The sequence below is a fragment of the Petaurus breviceps genome, unplaced genomic scaffold (assembly GCF_028583685.1).
Source record: "Petaurus breviceps papuanus isolate PSGF00001 unplaced genomic scaffold, PetGlider_PUasm1.0 90977, whole genome shotgun sequence".
NCBI lineage: Eukaryota > Metazoa > Chordata > Mammalia > Diprotodontia > Petauridae > Petaurus > Petaurus breviceps.
This window is the reverse complement of record NW_027187391.1, coordinates 63,256,945-63,265,079: the sequence shown is the minus strand read 5'-3', so window position 1 is coordinate 63,265,079 and position 8,135 is coordinate 63,256,945. Positions and strand designations below refer to the sequence as shown.

At 36.4% G+C, this 8,135-nt stretch overlaps 1 long non-coding RNA gene across 1 annotated transcript; it reads right to left on the bottom strand.

Annotated features, from left to right (window-relative positions):
• Positions 1-3,932, bottom strand: LOC138152844 (uncharacterized). Its single transcript, XR_011166211.1, has 3 exons — positions 3,847-3,932; positions 1,194-1,264; positions 1-293 (listed from the first exon to the last, which is right to left on the bottom strand). It is a non-coding gene; the product is annotated as an uncharacterized lncRNA (long non-coding RNA).
• Positions 3,933-8,135: the final 4,203 nt, after the last annotated feature.

Below are 8,135 nucleotides of genomic sequence, written 5' to 3'. Positions count from 1 at the left end.
ATGTCCCAAATTGCTGGGGCTTTTGCAGCTGCCAGAGCTATTAGGATGGCACCCTCTCTGCAGCCCCCACAAGCTCTGGCACACTGTTCACACACCCCAGGACCACCACCCAAGACCAAGATCCAGACTCAAGCAGGTTAAAGCAAGAGTGATTACCTTCTGAATGGTGGCTTAGTCCCCCTACATTCTGCAGGCCAGGAGTTCTGGAAGCAGCCACATGACAGCAATTGCAGCTCCACTTCTTACCCCATGGCCAGGGGCAGGGGCCAGACCACGTTCTTCTCTACCCAGTTCTGAAAGAGTTCCAAACTGACCTTTTACTTTCTTTTTGGAGTTTATGGGTTGAGAAGTCTGGAAACCACTACAGTTGTTGCTGATTCACTCTCCTGAAGTCTGCTCCAGCAGCTACTGATAAGGCCCACCCTGGGTTCAGAACTGCACTGCTCACATGGGCCTGTGCTTGGCTCCCAGCTCTGTGTGATAGACCTTTCCTGTCAGTCTGCCAGGCTACCTTTAGTAGGAAATTTGTTTCTCTCTGTCACTTTGTGGGTTCTGTAGCTCTAAAATTTGTTTAGAGTCATTTTTTTACCTGTGTTAGAGGGGGCCAGAGCCAGAGCTCCAAAGAGGTCCTATTTCTATTGTGCCATCTTGGCTCCATCCCCAATTACACATATTTTAATGTGAATTGCATTAAGGGCCAGAAAAGTTGAGGGGATCCATGCTGGGTCAAAAAAGTTCAATCTCAGTCTCTGCCCAAGAAAATTCAAGTTGATGACCAATCCTTATTGTTTAAGTTATACTGTGCAGTTAGGAAGACCATCCATTGAGCCGGTTTATCAATATGCTTATCTTGGACAGATATTTGAAATGGAAAGTGACATGAACCCAAAATTGAACTAGAAGGATAAGGGGCAAGAACATCTCTGGGAAATTGCCTATTTATTTTAACAGCAAATTTCTACCTAAAGCAAAGGACCATCTTTTGAACACCAATATCCTTTTATTGAGATTGCATGACTATGACTCATCAAATACTACATACAGTCTTTGAATCACAGAAGATAAGTATCACTTTAAAAAGAAAAGGATGCAATGTATTTGAAATAAGGAAGAGCATCTGAGAAATCTATTACCAGCAAAAAGAAGGTACATTCATGGAATTAGAGCAAGGACACAACTAATGGACTACCCACCTGATCTTTTGATATCCATGTAATGCCAAGAGATTGAAATAAGGGCTTCCAGCATGCTAGATTCCCCTACCCTGTTGGAGATTAACAGAACATGGACAAGAATTGTACAAGATGAAGAAGTATGAATGAATTCTATTTGACAATGCGAGAGCAAATACAGCACCTACATTAATAAGATCATAAATCCTTTGACAGAGTATTAAGCATGAAAATCATTTCAGTTCCTGTTACAAAATAAGTAAATTAAAGTTCAAGAAGATTTCCAGGTGCTCTTTTTTTGCTGGTTGATAATTGTGTTAATGTAAAGAATAACACCTTAGCAAAAGAAATATGGCTTTTTTTTATTTTCAAGAATAGAAAGAAAAAAGATTGTAAAACTGATAACCTAAATAGTAAAAGGGTTAGGCAGCAGTTAGAATGAAACTATGGGGCATAAAGCGTAGCATTACCAATATAATAAAATCATTATGAAAATGATTATACTAACCAGAGAATTACTGACTATTCTGGTATTTATTATTGGTTCATCAATTGGTTGATAGTGATTTAATCAATAAAGATAACACATGGCATACTTTATTGTAATATGCTTAAGTTGTTCATTTCATTTGATTATGAACAAATAACAATAACTTCGCATGTTGAATTCTTCCCTTGAACACATAATGCAAATGAAATTACATATTTCCTAAGACTTTAGACCCAAATCACTGAAACTGTACTTGCTTTAATTCTGCAAGATATGTCTAAGGACCTAATGTTTATACTATTGATCAATCAGTCAGTAATGGGATTAGATTTTAGGATTGTCTAGCACACAAAATCTATACTCAATGTTTAAAGAGCTCTTGAGACCTTGTTATTGGCTATAGACAACTCAAGACCTCTGAGATTTATTGAAACTGAAGTGCCTACATTATATAAAAAGCAAATAAATATCTTAAGTAGAATATTCAATATTTATGATAGTAAAGTAAATAATACTAGTGGCAAATGCAGTAAATAATGAAATGAATCCCTTTGTAAAAATATCTCTGAATTTCTTGATTCTTTAGTTAGTGAACACAGCGCTCTCTCTCTCTCTCAATCACTAAGGAACACAGAGAAAATCTCTTGTTTTTTTATTAAAACAATCAGATTTTTCCTTATCATTACAATAGAGACTGAGCCAGTGCTTTCACTGACACAGGGTATTCCTTCCACCAATGTATGTTGGAATTTTCTCCTCAACTTATAGTCTTCAAGAGTTGCCTAGACTACTAAATCATTAAGTCTCCTATTCAAAGTTACACAACTAGTAGGGATTAGAAGAGGGAGTTAAACATAAGGTTCCTCGGCTCTGAGGTTGGTCCTCTATCCTACCATCATGTTGCCTCTGTAATATTAGAGTTGAATGTGTTTTTTGGAATCAGAGAGCTCAAACAATGATGCTGGCAGAAATCTGTAGTCAGGAAAATTATTCAGTTTCAGTGGCTATTTATTAAGACATTTTGATAGATAGATAGATAGAGACAGGTAGATGTATACACACACATAAAAATGTGATTTAATATTTGTATATGGGGGGGAAAGCCCATACTCTCTACACTTAAGGAGCTTTAAGTCTATTAGAAATATGGCATGTAGAAGGATTAGTATAATTAAAGGGACAAAGGGTCAAGAAATTCTCAAAGGTTATTTGAGGAGAAAATGAAGACTTCCAGCTGCAAGTATAAGGAAACATTTCATAATGGAGAATGCATCTGATTTAAGCTCCAGGCAGAAGAAAACAAAGTTTCTCTCTCTCTCTCTCTCTCTCTCTCTCTCTCTCTCTCTCTCTCTCTCTCTCTCTCCCTATATATATATATATATATATATATATATGTGTGTGTGTGTGTGTGTGTGTGTGTGTGTGTGTGTGTATTTTTCATTGTTACATATGGGGACTTGGACTGAATAAGCATGCAGGTTTCCAGGAACCATGACCCAATTGACAATTCAGCATTTTTGTTGAAGGGTACAATATCAACAGATTTCAGGAAGAATATAAGTTATTTTTAATAATTAATATTGACCAAAGATATAAAAGGAATCTTAAGAAATCATCTAAGCTAGAACTATCTTTGAAAAGGATAAATATGCACCCACACAAAAATAACTGGCCGTGTAATCTTGAGCAAGTTACTTAACCCCAAATGCTTTAAAAAAAAAAAAAAGGATAAATATGTAACAATCTGGGAAAGGTGATAGTACTTTCTAGGAAATTTCTGAGAATATAGATACTACCTTCATATACACATAGAGATAGAGAGGGAGGGAGGAAAGGAAAGGGGAGAGAAAGAGAGAGACAGAGAGAGAGAGAGAGAGAGAGAGAGAGAGAGAGAGAGAGAGAGAGAGAGAGAGAGAGAGAGAGAATAAGACACACACACACACAGAGAATAATACAGAGAGAAGAGAGACAGAGTTAAACCAGCATGTCAGATGGAAAAAAAAAATACTATTATCCATAGGATATTAAAGCAAGGAAGGTGATAACATCTTCATAATTTTATTTCCATTGATAAAGCCATATTAGTTTCTGATAATATACTCTTTGAAAATGCTAAAAACTTAAATAAAGAAAGATTTCTTTTTGGATATTCACTAGGTAACAACTAAATGGGTGTCAGCATACCTGTAGAGGAAATGACCAGGTTTCATCTTCCAAAATGTTGCTCCCTTGGATAAAAGCTGTAAGGGCTTGAAGTAGGGAGTAGGGCTGATGGTCTGGGGGGGGGGAGGTGCTTATATTCCATGGTCTGTCTGTCTGAAGGCATTATACTGTAGTCATTTAAGTCAGAGGACAAGAGATAGTCAAAAGTGTTGACAGTAGTTTGACTTGCCAGGAATAAACCACTTCCTGTTTCTCCCTCGGGGTTCCTAGTTTATGGATTTCTTCTGATAAACATAGTTTCTTAATATTCAGTATTAGTGCACCATATTTTTTTGTTAATTTTATTCTTTTCAGTTCAATGCTCTGCCTATACATTCAAAAGTTAGGGAAATTAATCAACAACATATTCATCTAGATTACTTTCCTCCTCTTGAAAAATGATGTTCTAAAGACATTAATAAATGTGTTGCTTATAATACTTCACATAAGTCAATGCCTGGTTATAATTAAATCACACTATTTTATTCCTATCCATCTCATTCCTGTCCTACCAGATGTCTTCAAAATAACAAAATATGTTATGTCTATGACTGTCTAGTTTACCAACACAATAATATTATCAAAAAAAATTAGTGCCAATGTTGGCTCCTAGTGCTCACTACCTCTTTTTCTAAGTTTATGAAACTAGAATTCTTGAGATGCTGTACAAATTTTAGTTGGGGGAGGGTGGTTGTGGGGAGGCAGAGCCAAGATGAAGGAGAACAGGCAGAACTTTAGCAACATCGTCTTCTAAACAGCTTTATAATAGCTCCTCAAATCAAACTTTTGAGCAACAGAGACAAAAAAAGGGTCAGAGTGAGATATTTTTCCAGCTTCAAACAACCTAGGAAATTGGCAGGAGAGTTCTGTGACACGAGTTGGAGATAGCTTTGAGGGCAGAAGTAGCACCAGCAGTGGGCCTTGCAAGCAGCTGAGACAGTAGTGGCAGCAGCAGCAGCTTTGGGAGCTCTCAGCCCAGGGAGGGTAAAGGGGTCAGATTAATGGTCATAAAGAGAGTATAGGCTACCTTTGGTTGGCACTGGATGCAGGACTTCTTGCTACTTGGCAGCTCTATTGCCAATACACAGTTCTGGGTCACAGTTCCAGGGTGATGGGGAGTACTTGTGGACTGTTACTGGCAAGCATGGGCCCCAGCTGCAGTTCCAGGGCCAAGACGAACACTAACACTTGCGAGACTACAGGAGAGAAAAGGGCCTGATCACGGTTCCAAGACAAAGAGGAATACTGGTGCTTAATAAATGATGGATCCAGCCCATAGCTTCGGAACATAACTTTCACTTATATGACCTAAAAAGAAGAAAAAGAACAACAGCTGAAAGAAAAACTCTCTTGTCATCCATTTTTAAGAGAGTGAGTGTAATTTGGGAATGTTTTCCAACTCATCTTTACCATAGCAGCCTAAAAAGCAGTTTTACTCAAAATATACAGATAATTTAAAGAAAAGTGTTTTCTTGCTTGATTAATTCAGAATTGCCTCAATTCTTCACTGCACTATGCATGTTTACAGAGAGCTGTAGTATTTCAGCTATTGCATGCATCCTGCCATGAAAAGATAAATTTTGCCCATAGGCCTCTTATTCCTGAATTAAAAAGATGAGAAGAAAATATCAATTGTTTGAATTTTATTAAATATTTTTTTTCTTTGCTCTCATCTGTTCTTTCAGAGCAGGCATTGAGTTTTATTCATCTGTAATGTCAATCATAGTGGCTTGTGCATAGTAGGTACTCATTTTTGAATACAAAGACATGGGTTTACATACCACCCATGCAAACTGACTTTCAGCATGAACTAGATTCTGGAGTGAGAATATCCACTTATCCACTCACAACTCAAGTCTATCCAAAAGAGACTACTGAAAAGTCTTTTAGAAAGTAGACCAGAATGATTTACATCTGATTCAAATAAGGAGAACAATCAATTTGGCGCCATCATAAGAGCTCTCAGATGTTAAAGGTGACAAAGTGGGCAGAGCTCCTCCTGACAGATTATGGATACCATGTGTGATAATTCAAGAGAAAATGTTCCTAGAAATTATGAAGTGAAAAGCAAGCATTGTACCCATGCCGTTTGGCCCCAGGATAGAGCAAATTCACTAACATGATGGCAAAGTTGGGTGGCACATCTCATACAGCATATGGCAGGCTTCTGCCTCAACAAAATGGAAACACATGCCAAAATGTGTTGTCTTCCCTACTGCTGGCTTTGTGCTTTTCTTTCCTTTTTTTCTTCACAGAGTTTGGAATTAATATTGAAGTTCTTTACTCTCTACAAAGAAGAGGCAGTTTTCAAATAAGTGTTTAAACTGATTCAACACACAAATTCCATGCTAACAAATTCCTAGCATCTTTTTGAATTGCAATATATCCAGTACAGTAAATATCAGTGTGTTTTTTATAACTCAAGACGAGCAAAAATTGGCAGTGATGTGGCATAGTGGTTAGAGTGTTGGGGATAGAGTCAGGAAGTTTTGTTGTTGCTGTTCAGTCATTTCAGTTGTGTCCAACTCTTTGTGAACCTATTTGGAGTTTTCTTGGCAGAGATGCTAAAGTGGTTTATCATTTGCTTCTCCGTCTCTTTATATAGATGAGGAACTAAGACAAACAGGGTTATGCAATTTGCCCAGTGTCACACAGCTAGTGAGTCTCTGAGGCCAGATTTGAATTCATGAAGATGAATATTCCTGACTTCAGGTCCAGCAATCTACTCTGCCATCTATATGTCCAAAGAATTAGGAAGAACTGAGTTTAAATCTAGTCTTGATTATTAGCTGCATGAACTTGGACAATTTAGTTAACTTGTTTGCCCTAATTTCCTAAACTGTGAAATGAGGATAATAATAGCACCTACCTCCAAGAGCTGCTGTGAAGATAAAATGAGATTATTTGTAAAGAACCTATCAGAGTGCCAGCACATAGCAGTTGATATATGAGTGTTAGCTATTAGTATTGTTCTTGTTTGTTGTTATACTCAATACGTCCAGCACAAGGGAGGTGTCAATTTATACTCCAACAAAACATGTATGCTACTTTTGAATAAATACATCTCTAAGTATAATTCTGTGACAGGTAGATCTTCTGCTCTGTTGGAATAGACTATTTCCTCCTTGAATATCTGACAGTGACTAATCACTACCCAGTAGAACCACATGAAATGTGATGTATAATCCCCAACTATCTTTGCCATCATTTTATAAATTCTGTGTTGTAAAATTAGCAATCAGTAACTTGTAGATTTCCTTCTATATACTGTTTCATATTTAAGGTAAACTTTCCAAAATAGTAAGATTATTTATGACCACCTGCTCTAGAGATCTGCATGCGACCTTTAATTAGCAAAATCAGATATTTAATATTGGAAAATATTTGATAGCATCAAGTCGAACTCTCCCTGTTCCACCCTACCCGAATTTTAGAAATGAGGAAGATAAAGGTATAGAGAAATGAATGTGTTGTCTTCCCTGCTGTTGGTTTTGTGCTTTTCTTTCCTTTTTTTATTTTTTTCTACACAGAGTTTGGAATTAATATTGAAGTTCTTTACTCTCTACAAAGTAAGAGGCAGTTTTCAAATACATGTTTAAACTGATTCAACAGACAACTTCCATGCTCACAAATTCCTAGTATCTTTTTGAATTGCAGTATATCCAGTACAGTAAATATCAGTGTGTCACACAGTAATGTGGGTCTTTACCTAGGGTCACGTAAATAGTAACAACTGAAGATTGACATCATGTCTTCTAGATCCATATCTATTCTGTTTTCCATTGAGTGATTTAATTCAAATGATTAAGATTATATTAAGCACCTATTATGTGAAAAGCATTGTTCTAAAAGTTAAGATTAAATGAAGATTAATAACACTTGATTTGAGAAGTATTTAAGATGCAGTTAAATGATTACAAGGCAAAATTATATATATAATATAATATAATATATGAATATATAGGAGAGAGATACAGAGGTTGTAAGTTTTCTGAAGAGAGGGAAAATCACTTGCACTGTTGGAAACAAGGAAGCATTTTAAGCTGAATCTTAAAGGATAAACAAGATATCAGTGTATAGTTGGTAGAATTTTCCAGATCAGTTTCAATCACAAAAAATAGCATGCTTGTGCATACCATTTTGTTTTTCTACACAAATGAAAGATTTTAAAACTATGCATAAACATTAACTATATTAGTTTGAATAGTATATGAATACGACATAGTTTAGAGCACAATTGAAATGAAAACAGACACTATGGTACAATTAGG